The sequence below is a fragment of the Camellia sinensis genome, chromosome 3, assembly GCF_055761805.1.
Source record: "Camellia sinensis isolate YWXY chromosome 3, ASM5576180v1, whole genome shotgun sequence".
Taxonomy (NCBI): Eukaryota; Viridiplantae; Streptophyta; class Magnoliopsida; order Ericales; family Theaceae; genus Camellia; species Camellia sinensis.
The window spans coordinates 72,576,791-72,598,107 of record NC_138963.1 but is presented as its reverse complement, the minus strand read 5'-3'; the positions used below and the strand labels follow the sequence as shown (position 1 = coordinate 72,598,107).

At 37.6% G+C, this 21,317-nt stretch overlaps 1 non-coding gene across 5 annotated transcripts; it reads left to right on the top strand.

The window, feature by feature from the left end:
• The first annotated feature begins 2,030 nt into the window (after positions 1–2,030).
• Positions 2,031–21,116, top strand: LOC114308879 (uncharacterized). 5 transcript variants are annotated; one of them, XR_014364130.1, is made up of 5 exons: positions 2,033–2,894; positions 3,020–3,148; positions 3,961–4,092; positions 4,610–6,193; positions 8,480–8,739. It is a non-coding gene; the product is annotated as an uncharacterized LOC114308879 (transcript). The 5 variants fall into 5 exon arrangements; XR_014364131.1 differs by lacking the exon at positions 8,480–8,739 and adding an exon at positions 20,859–21,116 and having other exon boundaries at positions 2,031–2,894; positions 3,961–6,193; XR_014364129.1 differs by having other exon boundaries at positions 2,032–2,894; positions 3,961–6,193.
• The last annotated feature ends 201 nt before the right edge of the window (positions 21,117–21,317 follow it).

Genomic DNA, 21,317 nt, shown 5'->3' with positions numbered 1-21,317 from the left:
AAGATTTACATTCAATTTATTTTGGAAAAAATAATTTTTTAAGAAATGTATTTTTACTGTTTGAGTATGATCCTAAAATTGATATGCTGATTGTGGTAGTACTAGTAATAGTAGTGTTGGCAACAGCAATGATGGAGCAACAATTGTAGTGGGGTGGACCTAGTGGTAGTGATGGAAATTGCGGTGGTTGTGACGTTGGTGGTAGGGTGGTGTTGGTGGCAATAGTGATAGTAGAGTGATAGTGGTGTTGACTGTGGTGGAGTGGCAACAAAGGTGGTAGTGATCCTAGTGATAGTATAGGAATGATGGTGGTGGTACTGGTGGTATGGTGGTAGTGATAGCCACAATAATGAAGGTAGGAGTAATGGTGTCGCAAATAAATTCGATAGACGTGTCTATCAAATTTTAAAAGTATTTTCACTTATCAAAAATAAAAATCATTTTATTGACGTGCATTTTTCAAAACTAAGTTATGGGTCAGGTGGTGGTTTGGCTGAAAAAAAATGAAAATTTGTATTTTAAAATTAGTGAAACTATATATATATATATATTTTTTTTGGTATAATAGAAGTTAAAGTGAAGTTAATATTTTTTGTAACTATCCCTTACTTTTATAAACCGTTTACATTTTGGAATAAAAAACAAACACTAAATCAGTTTTTGTTAATCATTTTAATTTATTTTTTTTACAAATATAAGTAAAAAAAAAAATTGTACAAATAAAAACAGACAGTGTAAAGTTGGGTAAAAGTGAAAAAAATAAATAAATAGATTGGGCTCATTGGACTCGCTAAGCCAGCTGGGCTTTTAGTTTCTCATGAAACCCAACTAATAGGGCTAGACACAAGTGGGCTTGAATGTCCAAAAATAAAGATAAAAGTTTATTGGGTTTGGAAAAAAAAATTATAATCAAAAAATCAAAAAATTCTCTCATTACATTTAAGTTTTTTAAAATAATAAAAAAAAGTGATCAAAATAATCAAAATAAAAATCCATCTCCAATCTTACTTATCCCCGTATATTAGAAAGGAAAAATAATTAGCATCAATTTTTTTTTTCATGTTAGAAGAAAATTTATTTAATAAATAAATACTATGTAATATTTTGTTTATAAAAAAAAATAATGTTATTAAAATGAATGGTAGGTCAATTAGATTTACCAAGCACGAATAGAAATGAAGTCAAAGTATGGTCCAAAACACAGGGCTCATTGGACCTCTTTATTGGGTTATTACTGGTGACTAGGGGTTCTTGGGCTTGATCCATTGATATATGCTTACCCAAACAGAACCTTGGACGGGATATATGGGCATGTTCGATCTTTAAGTTATAAATCATTTATTTTCTAATTTTTAGATAATTTTTTTTATATTATTTTTGTTTCATAAATTATAAGAAGAACATAAAAACCTTGAGATTCCTAAAATATGCTCTCTAAATTTATTCATAATATTGTCGATTGCTTTAGTTATTGATTAGTTTAAAAATTAATTAATTAAGACTTAATTCTCTTATCACATCATTAGGAATGAATTTAAGGGTCATGTTTTAAGATTCCATAGTATTTCTTAAGCAGAATAACTCCATTTGGTAGAACTTATAAGTCAATTTATTTAGTTTATTTGTCGAAAAAATCTAATAAGTAGTGTTTGATTGCGATTTTAAATTATAACTTATTTGACTTTTTTCAACTTATTTGGCCCAAAATTGTGAATTTTTTGAAGCTACAATGTGCAGCCTTTTCAATTTATTTGGAACTCTTAAATATATTTGACATAAAAGGCGCATCTCTTTAGTCATAAATATAATTTTTGAAGGCATTTTATATATTTAAATAACAAAAAGTTATATAATAACTTATTTAACCAAACATATTCGAAAAAAATTCATTAATTATTAAAGTTGTACCAAACAATTTTAGTAATCTAAAAAAAATTATAATAATAAAAAACTAACTTATATATGATACCGAATGGATAATTTGTATTGCTCTAAAAGTAATTTAAAATATATATCTATAACTATTATATAAAAGAATGCAAGCATAATTTACGTATGCCAGGTGCAGCCAACTCCAAATTACACATGTGCTTCACAACCGCTTATCCTTCTTGATCCATGCTTGTACACAATTATAGCTGGAGCCTTCTTCTTTACAATTGTTGATACTATAAACTGGAACAGTGAATAAAGACTTGCAATAATAGACCTGCTACCATTATTTTTTGCTTTTCATTTTCACTTCTGTCTAATTATATATAATTATATATTTGTTTACAATACGAAAAAAAAAATAAAAAATGGTTTGTACAATTTGTGTTTGTTCCTGTAACTGATGCTACAGTTGTGATGCAAAATTGACTGTATTTGCTCATTTATGCATCAAAGCTCCATACTGTTGTTGTTACATCAAAATTTGATGAGCTCCTTATTCCTCAATACATGGTTTAGGTGACATGCATGTATATGTTCGTATGCATCATATATATATATATATATATATATATTTGTGCGTATGTGGTGGAGGGAGGCAGTTTTACACCTTGTAGTTTTCAATTTTTTAGGTTTGCCAATGTTTATGTCTTGGTGTTTGTCAGTATAGAAAAACTTTGTACACCATGTGTTTGATGATATGCCCATAAGAAAACTTATTATGTTTTAAGTGGTTGTGTGTTTTTATCTTTCTCCTCTTGACCTTTTATTCCTTTTGTCGGTTTGAACAAGTTCGTTGGATTTTGTTGTAGCTGAGGCCAAAAGGTATGGAATCAAACCTTGTGTTGAGTTTAGTGAGTAACTATGACAGCTTTGGAGCATGGAAACAGTATGTGAAGTGAACTAGAAATAAAGGGCAATACTTAACTCTTGTTATTAAAGGATATTACAACCATGTTAAGGTAAGTAATAAAAAATTAAAAAAAAAAATCAAATCCTCTGTTTTTACTTTATTCCATGTGATTGTAAGAGAAGAAGCGAAGTTCATCTCTAATATGTGGTTATGGTTTTTTGTTAAAATTTGTAGATACAGATTCCAGATGTTGAGAATTTGGTGTTTTCATGTGCTTTGTATCAGATGTTAAGATGTGGATGATCCTATATATATGGCTCTTGCTTTTACCGTTGGTGTCATTTGCAACAAACAAAATACCTGGTATGTTCTTTTTTGTCTGATCCTATCTTCAATGTTGTATTTTGTTTGGTTTTTTATCATAGATTCATGCTCTTGTTTTATTCAGTGTGTGTTCCCTTCAAAATCTGCCTATTGCGTGTTTGACAATATGTCTACACAAGATATTCACATGTCTTTGCCTCCATAAATTGTCCACCAAGTGCTTGTGAATATGTCTAAACCAAAAATTCAATTGTGTTTCCATATCTCATCTCTCAGCATAGATACAAATAACAAATCATAAAAAATAAATAAATAAATTCCAGTCCTTGGGTATTTATAGTAGGCAAAACCATACTGTCATGCTAGGAAAAAAGAAAAAAAAAATGTTTTTGTTTTGATGTCCATACACTTGCAAGATGTTCAAGTATCTTCAAAACAAGAAAACACACACACACACACACACACACACACACACACACACACACACAAAGGCTCCAATTTATTTTATTCGGAGTTTATGTAGAAAGTTACTATTGTGATTGGGCCTTCAAATCCACCAAGAATTCCAAACAGATTCTTAGACAATCAAAAGCCTTCATAAATATTCTTGATTTATGATCCATTTGACAATAAATAAACCAAATAAAGAACTACAAGATCCAAAATATGATGAATTTTCTAACACTTTTGAACCAGAAATTCAATTATTTGGCCATATCTCATTCCATGAGAATAGATACAAATATAAAAAGATTTAAAAAAAACATAGCAAATTATCCCTTGTGTATTTATAGTAGGCAAAACATATTATGCTAAAAAAAAAATTGTTCTGATCTTCATACACTTGCAAGATGTTCGAACGCTTGTTGCCGATTAACGATTTCTTTCCTCCCAACTACTACACCAGCTCCCCGCTTTATCACCGTCGTCATCCTGTAGAGATGAATATAGCTCACCGATCAGCTGTTAATTTCCACAATCTGGTATGTAATCTTCTGGTTTGCTGCTTGTTTAGTTGATTTGTATGTTTCTGTATTTATTGGCGTTTGTTAGTGAAATAGGCAAATTATGCACACTAGCTGCTTGACAAAATGCCTGATTAGCTGCTTGATCAAGCCAAACCAAATTTATAAACCAACAAATTAATGGGTCTTAATAATTCAAAATTTGCTTATTATTTACTGGGAAAAGTACTAGAACATTCTGAGCAATGCACAAGTTTAGTAAAGCTGAGTTGATGATTATATATACATATTTAATTTAAATAAGTATACCATGTATACAGTAAGGTGTTTCAAAACTTGAAGTAAGGTAGAATCTTTGTTGGGTGCTTGTCCACATGTTTAAATTTTGGGTAGAATTTTGAGTAGTTTTTCTTGAGTATGTAGCACAATTGGCCAAGCTTTTGAGGTGTATGATATTTGGCCTGAGACAACTTTGTTTTTATTCTTTGCCTATGAAAATCATGCTGACTCTATAGTTCTTGCAAATTTCATGCAGGGTCTATGAATAATGAAGAAAAAAAAGAAGGAACGTAAGCTAGATTTCATAAAGTTGTCATGGTTTTCTCTTCAAAGTCCTATTTAAAGAGTTAAAGTTTCCAGTACATGTCTAATTTTTTCTGCCTTGCTTATCATATACTGTTAAAATTTGTTATCAATTAGTGTTTTGAATGTCTCGATATTTTACACATAATTAAATCAACTTTGTCGTATACTTTCGGACAGTCGGAGACACTTTGCCTGTTAGGATGGCTAATTTGGAAACTTCCTCTTATTAGTTTGGCTTAGTATTTATTTTGTAGGGTACTATTGATTTTGAGTTATGATAGCCTTAACACTCAGTGACATAGACATGATTTTGATTCATGGGAGCACTATCAATCCTTAGCAATATCAATAACAAAGCTTAACCAAATCCAATTTTTAATTAGTGATAGAATGACCAAAGATCAACGTGATATCAAAATTATGTGCCTTAGATATGTTTCAATTAACCGATGATTTTTTGTTTGCTATTTTAGTTACTAAATATGATGATAATCACAATTTAAAATGTAATAACATGCATACCAAAAAAAAAAAAAAAATTTGAAGAAAGAAAAAAAAGAAGAAGATAGATGTGGAGAAAAATAAGAGATAGAAATAATTATAAGAGAATATTTTGATTAAATTAAACATTTATAATGGTAAATTATAAGGAGTTTAGTAAAAAGAAGAGAAAAGAAAGATGAGATATAAACATTTTGAAATATATTTGAAAATTAAAAGGAAGTTGAATGAAAAACTTTTTTCTAATTAATAAGGAAAATGTAATTTTCAAAAAATGAGGGGCACGTGCCCCCAGACCCTATGTAACACATTATTATCTTGATTTAAAAAAATAATAAAAACAATAAAAAAAAACACATTATTGTCTTGTTCTCCATAATGTTAAGCATTAGCAGCCATCAATTTAACTATCATTTTTTACTTTGTTTTCCTCTTTTTGTTTCTTTTTCAAAGGATTTTATTTTTATTTTTTTTAGTATCCATTTTTTTTTTTGGGTGGAGTGGGATGTAATGGTGTTGAAGTGGTAATGTTGGAGTTCTTTATCTTATTAGTCTTATCTAATTGTCACATATATTATTCATTTATCCACAGCTTTTAAGTTGAATGCATAATGTATCATTGATTTTTTTTTTCCCTATTGACTAGCCTATTCGTTTTTTTTATTCTTTTTTTCTTTGTTTGTATATCATATTGCATCTATATATGTTTTCCTTGTGTTGCTTACAATTTCTGTTGATTATTTTTTATGTTTGTTATAATAATTTCAAGTTTTGTTCGCTACTCTTTGTTTGGTTTGGATTGATTCTTTAAAATTAATATTTACCGCTATTGGGTTAATGCCAATACAATGGAAGTTTCACGAGGTAATGATGATGAAAAGGTGGCAATAGGGATATTCGAAAGGTTAGTTTGATTTCGTAATCTTCTAGCACTCAAATTTCACTGGCAGTTGGTTCAGATCAAGCAGCATCAAAAAGTAATATTCCTTTTTCTCCCCAGTGGCTTTATGCTAAACTGAGTGAAACTAAGATGGTGAGTTCTATGATTTGATAATCGTAGCTCTGTTTTTGACTTAACAATGACCTTTAATGCCTCTGTTCTGTGTACCATTTTATATATCTATAAAGGTGCAGGATATACTAATTTGATGATGGGTTATTTATATGGAGACCCCCTAAACTATCACTTTGCCCCCTCAATAAGGGACAAATAATGTACATCAAAATTCGGAACATTGAGAAACAATTTTCGCTATAATGGAGTTCAAATGCTCAAAAATTGACTCTAATGCAGATAACTAGCATATTAGCACAAATAATTAAGATGGCCAACGTATTCGCTTTATTTTTGCCTATGAATGATCCACAATTCTGAAATCATGTTCTTTGGTTCAATATTTGAGCAATTTTATAGCGATCTCGATTTTCCTCGTCATTTATTGTATTCCGGACTCGAGTTCCGTGGCTGTTTGTTGTTGTCTATATCTTGTTTCCATCATTCATTCTTTGTATTTGAGTTGTGGGGTGTGTTGGCTAAGTTTGGAACAGGTTGGTTTTGAGTTGAAACAAATAGTTGTTGCCCAGATTTTTCCTTTTTCGCTCGAGCGAGGCTTTTTACGCTCGAGCGAGCCTTGGGTGTTTGCTTCTTCACTCGAGCGAGGGTTCGTGTGCTCGAGCGAGTATTGTGGGTCTTCAGGTTTCTTTTTCAAACGTAGCTTCCGCTCGAGCGAGCTTTCTTACGCTCGAGTGAGCCTTGTATTTTGTGTCTCTTCGCTCGAGTGAGCAGTATTGCGCTCGAGCATGCGTCTATGTCTCTTTTAGACTTGAAGGATGGCATTCTTCGCTCGAGCGAGCTTTCTTGCGCTCGAGCGAGCCCTGTGTTGTTTGATCTGTCGCTCAAGCGAGAACTCTTGAGCTCGAGCGTGCGTCTGCGCTGGTTCAGACCTGAAGCTTCTCATTATTCACTCGAGCAACAACTCTTGCGCTCCAGTAAGATGCTTTTGTGCCTGGTCGCTCGATAACCACTCCTTCACTTGAGCAAGCCATGTATATATTAGTTCGCAGCAATGTGATTCTATATCACTTTTTCATCTCCATTTCTAGCCCTAGATCCGGCTGTCTCTCTCTCCACACTCTCTCACTAATACACCTTGTTTTAAAGGCTCACTACCCTAGTTCCTTTGTATAAAAGTTAAAGCTTGGCTTGGGCTACCTATTGATCCGAAAAAGTTTGGTTTTGGAGCATCTTCAAGTTTCTCTTCCTTCTTCTTTGAGTTTCTCTATTTGAGGTAGGGATAATCTATTCGTTTTTATGGGCTTTAACATAGACATTAGTCATTTTGTATAAATGGTGAGATTTGGTAATTTTGGGAAGTTAGGGTTTGAAATTTGAAATGTTCGAAAGAGGGGCTTTTTACCTTTGGACTTCATTGTGTGTGTGAGATCTTGAAAATGGGTATATTTGGGTAGAATGGATGGAATTTGGTCTTAGGATCAATGTTTGAGAAAATGGGGAAAAATCCCCTAATTGAATTTAATTAATTAATTTGGTAAATTGTGGGAATATGAAATTGAGTTGAGAATCTTAAAATTGGGGGAAATTGTGATTGAATGGTTTAGTTGGATTGATAAATCACTCATCGATGGAAAATGTAATAAATTATCTGTTTGATAGATTTATTTATCTATTTAGAAATAACTGTTTTAGGCTATCGGTGAAGGATAGTCTTGATTGTTGTAGACACTGCATGATGATTAGGGAAATTGAAACTAATCAATTGGATTATGTCATTGAATGTGACGGTGGAACTAACGCATTGAATATGTGAATTGTTAGGTCATTGTCTATGACTATGTGTTCAAATACATTGTATATGTATATTGTGTGGAAGGAGATAGGGGATGTACTCCATTTGTTTGGGAGGAGATAGGGGATGGACTCCATTGATAATTAAGTTGGCCAGAGTGTCCAGGGTGAAAGTCCCGAAATCTTTTATATATTTGGGTGCTGGTTCTCTCAGACGTAGTTCCGTAAAATGGCAAGAAAATTGAAGTGTTGAATTTTGTTGATTATTGATGTGTTGATATATGAGTTATAGCCTCATTTTAAATTGTTTGGATAATATTGAATAATGTAAGTGGATTGATTTGGATAAATGAAAGGAAGCTGTTTGTAAATGTTGATTGGTTATGGAAAGAATGTAAGTTGGCTTATAAGTGTTAAACATTTATCAAATGCTAATGTTTTAGTTAATTCTCATATACGGTTTAACATATCTCTACTGGGCTGTGGCTCACCCTATTTGGACACCATTTTCAGGTATAGGTGATATGCCGCCTCCAAGGACATAGCTTGGGAGGTCTAGGGGCTGAATGCTTCTTTTTTTTGTTACCTTTTTGTGTTACGTGTAATTCAAGCCAAGGGCTTTATATATAAAAGAGTTAGAACTCTTCTTTTGTGTCACCAAGTATTGACTTGGGAGGTTGTAAGCCGTTGGGCATCTATTTTTGTTGACAAGCATGTAACATATTTTGTAAAGAACACTCTGATGTATGGAATATAATACTTCTTCTATGTTTTGTGGATCTTATGCATGAATGAGTTATGTCTCTTTTGAGGGCGTTATAACTTGGTATCAGAGCGTACCAGGTTTGAATACTTTGTGTACGTGGGAAGTGGTTAGTACCACAATGGGTTTGTCTCACTTGTTAGAGACTTAAATGTAATGTTATGTGCTTATGCGATAACATGTTTATGTGACTAGATGGGTATGGGTTTTAGTTTCTAGGATATTGATTGGGTCTATGGGTTTTTGGGAGTCCTGTTAGAAAGGCACTTGATCACTGCCTTTTCTAATTGGAACTCTAGCAACGCCACGGAACGGTCATTATTCGGAAATGAAATTCGTATGTGTTTATGTGATTATGTACTTAAGTGGAGTGAATTACAGTTGTCCATTATATTAGGACGCGAGTGAAATAGCCTCGGCACATTTGTGAATGTGCTAATGTCTTTGTTACCTTTATTAGGATGTCAGGATGAGGTCGTAGTGGTAGGCGTGGTAGGCCAAGGAGGCAGGAGGTGCCTATACCAGATAAGATTTCGGCGCAGGAAGAAGGAGTGGGTCAGGCGAATGTAGCTAAACCAGTTGGTCAGCAAGCCATGGGTGCTTTAGCGTACGAAATAGCAAGAGTATTGAGGGAGTCTATGGAAATTCTCAGGGCTAAGAATCAAGTCTAGGCCCATGTAGTTGAGGCAGGGCCATCGTTTCTGAAGAGGGAGTTTTTCCGGTTGAATCCGGATGAGTTTTTAGGGGATCCTAAAGAGCCACTGAAGGCTGATGAGTGGCTTGAGCAGATGACGAAGACGTTTGAGATCCTTGGCATCGAAGACGGGGGCTTGCGAGTGACCTTGGTGTCATTCCAGCTGAAGGGAGACGTGGGTCAGTGGTGGAAGTATGTGTGGGGGCGCATTGGAGGGACATGGGAAGCCTTTGTTGAAGCTTTCCAGGACAAGTATTTGTCGGCTACAGTGAAGGAAAAGTTGAGAGATCAGTTTTCTCAGCTTAAGTAGTTAAGTACACCAGTGGCAGAATTCGAGGCCACTTTTACTAGCTTGTCTAGGTTCGTACCGGAGTTGGTAGCAACCGAGGAGCGTAGATGTTTGGAGTTAAGAAGTTGAGGACTGGGCTCATGTTTCAAGTTGTCGGGTCCATGATTAGGGACTATGGGTGCCTTGTGGAGGCTGCAGTCCATCTTGAGACTATTATGTATGCAGAGGAGGAGCGAATGGGGGGCTCCAGAATGAGTCAGGATGGCCAGGGAGACGGCAAGAGGCAGAGGGGTTCTAACCCTCAGCAGTCCCAGGGAGTGCAATCGAGGTCTACCTTTCCAGTACCGAGTTCGGGTTCTGGGAGAGGTGGTCAGGGAGACATCACTTGTTACAAATGTGGTCAGTTGGGCCACAAGTCTCCAGCTTGCCCATAGAGGGGAGGAGAGCAGCGAGCAGCTTCATCTTCGGCTCCTTTTCAGGGCCAGAGTTAGGGCAGGGGCCAGCCGCTCACTTGTTATCAGTGTGGGTAGGCGGGGCACCTGAAGAGGTTTTGCCCACAGTTTGGTGGCACATCTAGTGCTTTTGGTTCGAGACAGACACAAAGTTATCAGCCAACACAGTCAGTTCAGGCCTCAAGGGCCAATTATGGAGCTTTTTCGGCTCAGTCTGTGCAATAGTCATATCCTCCAAGGGATGAGCAGGTAGATCAGAGACCTTTAGGGCGCGTGTATGCTGTTTCCGCGCTGGATCTTGTACCGACTCTATCTGTTGTAATAAGTACCTTCTTGTTTTGCAATTCGATTGCCAATGTGTTAATTGATACTGGTTCATCTCATTCGTTTATATCTTTTGCATTTGCATCTGTTTTGGGATTGGAGTTGGCACAGTTAGTATCTCCTATTTGTGTTGTGTCACCTGTTCGGGGGTGAGTTGATTTTGAAACAAGGGTGTCAGGGTTGTGATATAGAGGTCGCTGATCGTCGACTTCTCTTTTCTTTTGTGTTGATGATATGTCTGGGTTTGATGTGATTTTGGATATGGACTGGTTATCGTCATACCGGGCTGTTATAGATTGCTACCGTCAGAGGGTTACTATATGTACCTTGAACGGAGACTATTTTCATTTCTTGGGGGAACGGGTTGGTAGGGTTTTACCACCGATGTATGATCCGCGAGGGCAGAGTGAGCTTAGTTGTCTTCTCGCTTGCTATATGAGTAGTGAGTGTAATGAGACCCGGACTGAGTTGCTGTCACGACCCAAACCCGCCCCTAAGGGTTTAGCATTGTAACCGGCCATTAATCTGTGATTACCAAAGGCCTGCTTAACAGTAATAACAATAATACAGAGTAAGGGGCTGGCGGAAGCCAAACAGTAATTAAAAGATGTCCAATGAGCTATGAAAATCTAAATGGAAAAGGACTTTTATGGACTAGTCCGCATTCATAACCATAACATATATACACATCAGATAAACATAACATACAGGTTAGGGATCCAATCCTTTAACCATAACTGTACAGTCAAAAGTCTTAAGCATTTATTACAAAACAGGGACAAAAGGGTGAATTTGAGACACCCCAAAATAGCCTTGGCTTGAACAGACTTGGGACCTCGAAGTGAGGCACAATGGTTGGCTTGACAAAACGAGAGCTTAACTTGACGCTCTTAGCTTCGGTCCGGTGCCTAGCCACCCACATATATATAAAAATTGTGAGCTAAAGCCCAGTGAATAACAACTGTGTAAAGGGGTTAGAAATGAATGTCCTTTCAGTAATTAAAACAGTCATTTGTATCAGTAAATCAGTTATTCAATCAGTGGCTCATATTTCATGTCATATCAGTCATTTAGAAATCATAACAGTCATACGTGGTACGTCCAATAGCAAAACAGTACAGTAGGTCTTAATAGACCGAACAGTCAGTTGATGGCCATCAAAACAGTAAACAGTAGTAGTTCCAAACATTGGAACTGACAGAGATCTCTGTAACAGTAGCAGTAACAGTACAGTAACAGTAAGTTGATATGGATGCCACGAGTACAGTTTACAAATAGGACAAACATTTATTCAGTAAATAATGTCATTTCAGAAAGCAGTACAGTCAATCGTTCAGAAATAATTATAATTGAACGTATCTTTACAGCATTGTTACTCACAGATTATTGGGCCACAGACAGGCTAGTCAACCTCCTTGGGTGCCAACCCTACACAGTTGCAGAATGAACACACACAAAGTACACACTCAGGATTAATAACTTAGTCCCTAATTGGCTTGGTGTGGTTCTATAACATTATCCTCATTAAGATGCCTTAAACATGGACTAGGAATGCCTAGGATAGGATGATGATACAAAAATGTACTTTAAAATACTTTTCAAAATTTGCTGAAAACAAGGGTCTCGCTCGAGCGTGGCTTTCCCCGCTCGAACGGACATGCAGACAAAGAGGCTCCGCTCGAGCATGACTTCCCTCGCTCGAGCAGACTGCAAACTCATGAAAAAAGTACTGGTTGCACGTTTTTCACGCTCGATGGACGCTCGACCCTCGATCGAGCGTGAGACTCAGACCCTCGCTCGAGCGCAGATTACGTCGCTCGATAGGACTGCAAAACACATGAACTTCTAGACATATGCAATTCACGCTCGAGCGTGACTCTCGACGCTCGAGTAGAAGTGCATGTACTCAGAGTGTACGCTCGAGCGTGAAGTCCTCCGCTCAAGCGTGGACCAGAAATCTGGAATTTCCAGATTGATCCTCAAGCACAAAACTCAACCTGTAAAGCTTCAAATTCGATTTTTCTGGGCTAATTTTCTGGAAAACACTTAGAAACCCATAATAGAACATGTTTTAAAGATCATTTCATAAAATCAAGCCCAAAAGTGTGACAATTGAACACAATTTGTAATGTAAACTTGAAGAACAATGTAAGAACATAACATGCATGAGTTCTTATGAATTCCAATGTTCTAAAGCATGATCAAATGCAAGATTGAGCTCAAAGACATGGTGAATTTCAAGAGTACAACCAAAATGTGGACATGCATATGGAAATTCTCATGAAAATGATCTCAAAACTTAATGATATGGACATGCATGCAAACATTGCTACTCAATGCAACACTTTAAGCTAATTCTTGACTCTAATCACCAATTTTCCATGAACTATGCATGTAACAACTTAAACTCACAATTGAGAGGATGAATTTCCTAGCTTAAGTCTTGAATTCCAAGTGTAGAAGCCTAATTTCTCAAGTCCTCTTCAATCTCTTCTAAATTCAAACAAAATTCTTGATGAACTCCATTTTTCTTCCAACTCTCTCTCTCTCTCTCTCTCTCTCTCTCTCATTTTTGGTCTAGAAGATGGCTGAAGAATGGTGTGAATTAAGCTCCAAACAAGGTTTGTAAAGGTAGCCCACTCAATGGCAAAAATGTAGTTTACCTAGGTTCAATTAGTTTAACATTGTATATTCTAATTTAATCATTCCAAATTAAATTTTAATTAAACCTACCATAAAATCCCATAAACCCTAATTAGCATATAACACTAACCAAATTCTGAATCGGTCGCTGATAAGGCTTTCAATTTGCAGTTCGAAATCAAAACATGAATAGATCATTCAATGACAAACAGGTAGAAATGCAATTAAAGCAACACACTCATGCAATCAATTCAGGATTTCATCTTAATCAATTACTTATCATGCTTAATCATAATTTAGCACTAATCAGAGGTGAGGGTTGTTACAATTGCCCAGAGTGGTTTGTGAGTACTCAGATGTCTTTCCCGAGGATCTTGCTAGTTTACTACCCCATTGAGAGATCGAGTTCTCTATTGACTTAGTGTCTGGCATGGCACTGATTTCCATGGCACCGAATCGTTTTGCCCTAGCCGAGTTGAGTGAGTTGAAGATTCAACTCCAGGAGTTGCTGGATAAGGGCTTTATCCGCCCTAGTACTTCGTCGTGGAAAACACCGGCCTTCTTTGCTAAAGAGAAAGATGGGGCCTTGAGACTTTGCATCGATTACCGAAAACTGAATCGACCTACGGTTAAGAATAAATACCCCATGCCTCGTATAGATGATCTGTTTGATCAGTTGAAAGGATCTCGTTGTTTCTCTAAGATAGATTTGAGATTGGGTTACCATCAGTTGAGGGTCAGGGAGGAGGATATCCCAAAGACGACATTCCGTACGCGGTATGGCCATTATAAGTTTCTGGTGATGCCTTTTGGGCTTACTAATGCACTGGCAGTGTTCATGGACTTGATGAACCAGATCTTCTGGGAGTTCTTAGATTGCTTTGTAGTTGTCTTTGTAGATGACATTCTGATTTATTCACCTTCTGAGGAAGAGCACGAGGAACACTTGTGAGTGGTGCTTGAGTTGCTCAGAGCCCATAAACTGTATGCTAAGTTTGGGAAGTGTGAGTTCTGGCTAAGAGAGGTTAAGTTCTTAGGCCATGTGGTATCTGGAGAAGGGGTGACTGTAAACTCATCCAAGATAGAGGCAGTGCAGGATTAGGTACAGCCTAAGAGTATCTTTGAGATCTGCAGTTTTCTGGGATTGGCCAGTTATTACCGTCGGTTTGTAAAGGATTTCTCCAGGCTAGCTTTGCCTTTGACTAGATTGACGCGGAAAGGGGTCAAATTTGTGTGGAGTGAGACTTGTAAAAAGTCATTCCAAGAGCTTAAAATTAGACTTACCACCGCTCCAGTCTTGATTATTTCGAAGAGGGGTTTGGGTTATGCAGTATATTGTGATGCCTCATGAGAGGGTTTGGGTTGTACGCTGATGCAAGAGGGGAAAGTAGTAGCCTATGGCTCACATCAGTTGAAAATACATGGGAGGAACTATTCTACTCACGACCTAGAGTTAGCAGCTGTGATATTTGCCTTGAAGATTTGGAGGCACTATCTTTATGGAGAGAGATTTGAGGTGTTCTCGGACCATAAGAGTCTGAAGAATCTATTTACACAGAAGGACTTGAATTTAAGGCAGAGAAGGTGGATGGAGTTCATAGAGGATTATGACTTCGAGTTGCATTATCATCCGGGAAAGGCCAATGTCGTGGCCGATGCCCTAAGTAGGAAGACCATTAGTGATGTGACTTGTATTGCTATCGGGAAATGGAAGATGTTGGGTGCTCTTGGCGAGTTCGACTTGCTTTTGGGTGAGTCTGTTGAGTCTGCGGCCTTTTTTCTGTAATTGTACAACCTACGCTTCTGAATCGAGTGTTAGAGGCACATAGGAATGACTTTGAGGTAGAATCCCTCCAGGAGAAGATCTCTAGTGGGAAGGTAGAGAAAGGGTTGACTGTGTGTCCTGACCTGAGTGTGAAGTACCGAGACCGCTTGTTTGTGCCGGAGTCTTGCCGAGAGGAAGTACTCCGAGAGTTTCACCATTTGCGCCTTGCAGTGCATTCGGGAGGAACAAAGATGTACCATGACCTGAGTCGCCAATTTTGGTGGAGAGGTATGAAGAAAGATGTGGCAGTGTTTGTGTGAAAGTGCCTTAGTTGTCAGCAAGTGAAGGCCGAGCATCAGAGGCCAGCGAGTTTGTTGCAACCCTTACCTATAGCCAAGTGGAAATGGGAGCACGTCACAATGGATTTTGTCGTAGGTCTTCCGAGAACTTAACGGGGTAGTGATGCCATATGGGTGGTAGTTGACCGGTTGACTAAGTCAGTGCACTTTATTCCTGTGCGCGTAAGAGATTCGGTAGATTACCTTGCCAACTTGTATATTCGGGACATAGTGAGGTTACACGGGGTCCAGTGTCGATTGTCTCAGATAGAAATCTGCGTTTTACTGATAGGTTGTGGCAGAGTTTGCAGAGTGCCTTGGGCACTAGATTGACTTTTAGCACGGCTTACCATCCTCAGACTGACGGACAGTCCGAGCGTACTATTCAGATCCTTGAGGATATGCTTTGTAACGCCCTCAAAATAATAACATTAAAACCCATCAACTTAGACATGCATTGGTATAAAAGATAAATATTCTTCTATTCATCAGAGTAGTTCCTTACAAAAGTATTACATGTTAACAACATAAGCAAATGCCCTACGGGCTTACAGCTTTCCAAGTTAACACTTGGTTACAAAAAGAAGAGTGTTAACTCAATACATACTAAGCCCTTGGCTTGAATTTACATGTAATACATCAAAAGAAAGCAAATAACGAAGCAGTCTGTCTGCCTCTAGCCTCCCAAGCTATGTCCTTGGAAGTGGCATGCTACATGTACCTGAAAATGATGTCCCATAAAGGGTAAGCCACAGCCCAGTAGAAATACACTAAACCAGCCATGAACAATGACTAAAAGATTAGCAATTGATAGATGGTCAACACAGATACATCCACATATATCACATTTCGATTTCATGACATTAAGTCCATGTTACCTTTCATTTCCCATATCCTTTCCAACTTTGAGTTTGAAAACAAGGCTCAACACCTAGCCAAATAACTTAATGAGGTTTAGACTCATCTTTAAAACACTTTCAAAATTCATGAGGGATACACATTTTAATGATGTATCAATAACACATAAACCATTCCCACACTTTGCGAAGGATACACATTTCGGTGCTGTATTAACATAACATAGAATCACTTCTATACTTTACAATTGATAACGATATACATTTCGGTGCTATATCAAATCAATTCAAACACTTCCATAATCAACACTTGACACACATTGTAGTGCGGTATCAATGTCACACAAAATTCGGTTTAGAGGTCCATCCCCTATCTTCCCCTAAACCGTGGAGTACATCCCCTATCTCCTCTCACACAACACATGTATATAAACATAGATCATATACAATCAATCAATACATAGAATTAATGTATTATTCCAGTCGCTATATTCAATAGCATACTCAATCGATTAGTTTTAGTTTGCCTAATCATCATGCAGTGTCTACAACAATCAAGACTATTCTCCACCGATAGCCCAAAGTAGTTATTTCTATACTGAAAATAAATGCACCAAATGGATATATAATCAACATTTTAACTAGGTGAGCGATGAACGAATCTACTACACCCTTTAATCCCATACACATCCAATTCCAACATTCTCAACTTAATTCCTCTTTTCTTCAAATTAATTATACCAATTAATTTATCAACGTAATTAAAGCATTTCTCATAATTAACATCACCACCCTAAGGTTCCATTTTCACCAACAATCCAATATTAATCTCATTTCTCTATGCCAAACATGCATATAAATTTATATAAACAAACCCCAACTTTTGTAAAATTACACAAAGGCCCAAACTTTCTCAAAGGTACCCAACAACCCCCAACTCATCAAAATGCTAAAATTCAAAGACAAAACTCATGAGAAGGAGTAGTATATCCCTACCTCGAAGTTGGAGCTTAAACGGAGAAGTTGAAGAAAATCAAAATGCTCCAAACTCAAAGATCCACGGATCAAAATGGAGCCCTCGACGATCCACACACTTTTTACAAAGGCCGGAGAATAGTGAGACACTCTAACTAGATCAAACCCTAGAGAGAAGGGAGTTTCTAGAGAGAGGAGCTCTCAAAATGTCTTTTTAGAAAGTAAGAGAGAGAGAGGGAGTGTAAAAAGTGATTTTAAAATGCCCAGCTGCCAACTGATATACGACATTCCCGCTCGAGCAGAGAACACAACGCTCGAGCGTCAAGAACAAAAAACTAGGTACGCTCGAGTGCAAGAAGGCACGCTCGAGCGCCAAGACACAAGAATAAAGTACATCTGCTCGAGCGCGAAAACCAGTCCGCTCGAGCGTGGATTTCCCCCTCCCAGAACTTACACAAAAAAGTACTACCCGGTCGAGCGCCAGAGCACCCGCTCGAGCGTAAAGAAACCCGCTCGAGCGTAAAAATCACACCTGCAGAAGTTTTGTAGGGACACGAAAAACTGGGAGTGTGCAATCTCTGCTCGAGCGCAACAAGGCCCACTCAAGCAGAACGACCAAAAACCTGGCAACAAGATTTTAGACCAAGGTTCAACCCACCTGCTCAAAACATGCCCAACACATACTAAAACTCAAACAAATGGAATTAAAGGACGACAACAAGATAGATACAACTACCAACTCCACAGAACCGAGTCCGGAATACAACAGAACAGTAAAGGGACAACCGGGATCGCTATATGCTTCGAGGCTATGTCCTTGACTTTAAGGGGTCGTGGGAGAGACACATACCCTTAGTGGAGTTTGCTTACAACAATAGTTTCCAATCGAGTATTGGTATGGCACCATTTGAGGCCTTGTATGGCCGACCGTGTAGATCTCCAGTGTGTTGGGTCGAGGTGGGTAATGCACCTTTGTTAGGCCTAGAGTTGGTTCGGGAAATGACGGAGAAAGTGACACTTATCTGTAAGAGGTTAGTTACGGCCTAGAGTCGCCAAAAGAGTTATGCTGACCGTAGAAGGAAACCTTTGTCATTTGAGGTAGGTGATCACGTCTTTCTGAAAATATCACCTAGGCGAGGTTTGATGAGGTTTGGAAAGAGTGAGAAGTTGTCCCGTCGGTTTATTGGCCCTTTTGAGATCCTTGAGCGGATTGGGGAGGTTGCCTACCGTTTAGTATTGTCGCCGCAACTATCCAGAGTGCATGACGTGTTTTATGTTTGTATGCTTTGGAAATATGAGCCGGATCCATCGCATGTACTAGATTGGACTGACTTAGAGGTCGATGAGGATGCCTCGTATAAAGAGAGACCGGTAAGGGTCCTATATAGGCGGGACCAAGACTTGCGAGGCAAGACAATTCTCTTTGTCAAAGTATTGTGGAAACATCATAGGGTTGAGGTGGCCACTTGGGAACTTAAGTTGGAGGTCTGAGAGAAATATCCGGACCTATTTGTGGGTATTTGAGTTTATGTGGAAAATTTTGTTTTGTTAATGAACTATAAAAACATTGTATATGTTTTGGGTTATAAAGCATTGTATATGTTTTGAGATTATGAAAGTGGTATGAATGTTGAATATGTTTTGGAAAACACAAGATATATGTGTTGAGATTAGTTGAATTTTGAAAGAATGCATGTTGATAATGCATAATAAGCTATATTTTGCAAAGTGGTTCTCTCGATAAGAGATGGAATGATCGGTAGTGGATCATATACGTAAATGGTGTATTGTAATCATATTGAAAATTGAGATGAGCATGATTTTGAAACTTGTATAAAATTTCGGAGATGAAATTCTTTAAGGGGGAGAGGTTATAATGATCCCGGTTTTCCTCGTCATTTATTGTATTCCGGACTCGAGTTCCGTGGGTGTTTGTTGTTGTCTATATCTTGTTTCCATCCTTCATTCTTTGTATTTGAGTTGTGGGGTGTGTTGGCTAAGTTTGGAACAGGTTGATTATGAGTTGAAACAAATGGTTGTTGCCCAAATTTTTCCTTCTTCGCTCAAGCGAGGCTTTTTACGCTCGAGCGAGCCTTGGATGTTTGCTTCTTCGCTCGAGCGAGGGTTCGTGTGCTCGAGTGAGTATTGTGGGTCGTCAAGTTTCTTTTTCAGACGTAGCTTTCGTTCGAGCGAGCTTTCTCGCGCTCGAGCGAGCCTTGTGTTTTGTGCCTCTTCGCTCAAGCGAGCAGTATTGCGCTCGAGCGTGCGTCTGCGTCTCTTTTAGACCTGAAGGATAACATTCTTCACTCGAACGAGTTTTCTTGTGCTCGAGTGAGCCCTGTGTTGTTTGATCCGTCGCTCAAGCGAGAACTCTTGAGCTCGAGCGTGCGTCTATGCTGGTTCAGACCTGAAGCTTCTCATTGTTCGCTCGAGCAACAACTCTTGCGCTCCAACGAGGTCCTTTTGTGCCTGGTCGCTCGAGCGACCACTTCTTCGCTCGAGCAAGCCATGTATATATCAGTTTGCAGCAGCGTGATTCTACATCACTTTTTCATCCCCATTTCTCTCCAAACCCTAGATCTAGCTGTCTCTCTCTCCACACTCTCTCACTAGACAAATACACCTTGTTTTAAAGGCTCTCTACCCTAGTTCCTTTGTATAAAAGTTAGAGCTTGGCTTGGGCTACCTATTGATCCAAAAAAGTTTGGTTTGAAGTATCTTCAAGTTTCCCTTCCTTCTTCTTTGAGTTTCTCCATTTGAGATAGGGATAATCTATTCGTTTTTATGGGCTTTAACATAGACATTAGTCATTTTGTATAAATGGTGAGATTTGGTAATTTTGGGAAGTTAGGGTTTGAAATTTGAAATGTTTGAAAGAGGGGCTTTCTACCTTTGGACTTCATTGTGTGTGTGAGGTCTTGAAAATGGGTATATTTTGGTAGAATGGATGGAATTTGGTCTTAGGATCAATGTTTGAGAAAATGGGGGAAAATGCCCTAATTGAATTTAATTAATTAATTTGGTAAATTGTGGGAATATGAAATTGAGTTGAGAATCTTAAAATTGGGGGAAATTGTGATTGAATGGTGTAATTGGATTGATAAATCACTCACCGATAGAAAATGTAATCAATTATCTGTTTGATAGATTTATTTATCTGTTTAGAAATAACTGTTTTGGGTTATGCGTGAAGGATAGTCTTGATTGTTATAAACACTGCATGATGATTAGGGAAATTGAAACTAATCAATTGGATTATGTCATTGAATGTGACGATGGAACTAACACATTGAATATGTGAATTGTTGGGTCACTGCATATGACTATGTGTTTAAATACATTGTGTATGTATATTGTGTGGGAGGAGATAGATGATGTACTCCATTTGTTTGTGAGGAGATAGGGGATGGACTCCATTGATAATTAAGTTGGCCGGAGTATCCAGGGTGAAAGTCCCGAAATCTTTTATATATTTGGGTGCTGGTTCTCTCGGACGTAGTTCCGTAAAATAGCAAGAAAATGGAAGTGCTGAATTTTGTTGATTATTGAAGTGTTGATATATGAGTTGTAGTCTCATTTTAAATTGTTTGGATAATATTGAATAATATAAATGGATTGATTTGGATAAATGAAAGGAAGCTGTTTGTAAATGTTGATTGGCTATGGAAAGAATGTAAGTTGGCTTATAAGTGTTAAACATTTATCAAATGCTAATGTTTTAGTTAATTCTCATATACAGTTTAGCATATCTCTACTAGGCTGTGGCTCACCCTATTTGGACACCATTTTCAGGTACAGGTGATATGCCGCCTTCAAGAACATAGCTTGGGAGGTCTAGGGGTTGAAGGCTTCTTTTTGTTGTTACCTTTTTGTGTTACGTGTAATTCAAGCCAAGGGCTTTATATGTAAAAGAGTTAGAACTCTTCTTTTGTGTCACCAAGTATTGACTCAGGAGGTTGTAAGCCGTTGGGCATCTATTTTTGTTGACAAGCATATAACATCTTTTGTAAAGAACACTCTGATGTATGGAATATAATACTTCTTCTATGTTTTGTGGATCTTATGAATGAATGAGTTATGTCTCTTTTGAGAGCGTTACAAATTTTGCTTCTTATTTCAATTCATAAAATAAAGTTTATAGAATTTAATGACAATGTGTCGCGTCTTTGCCTCGCTTTATTCCTAGCCAACGATAGCACAATCACCATAGCTTTATTCCTAGCCAACAATGGTGCGACCCCCACGCTCAAC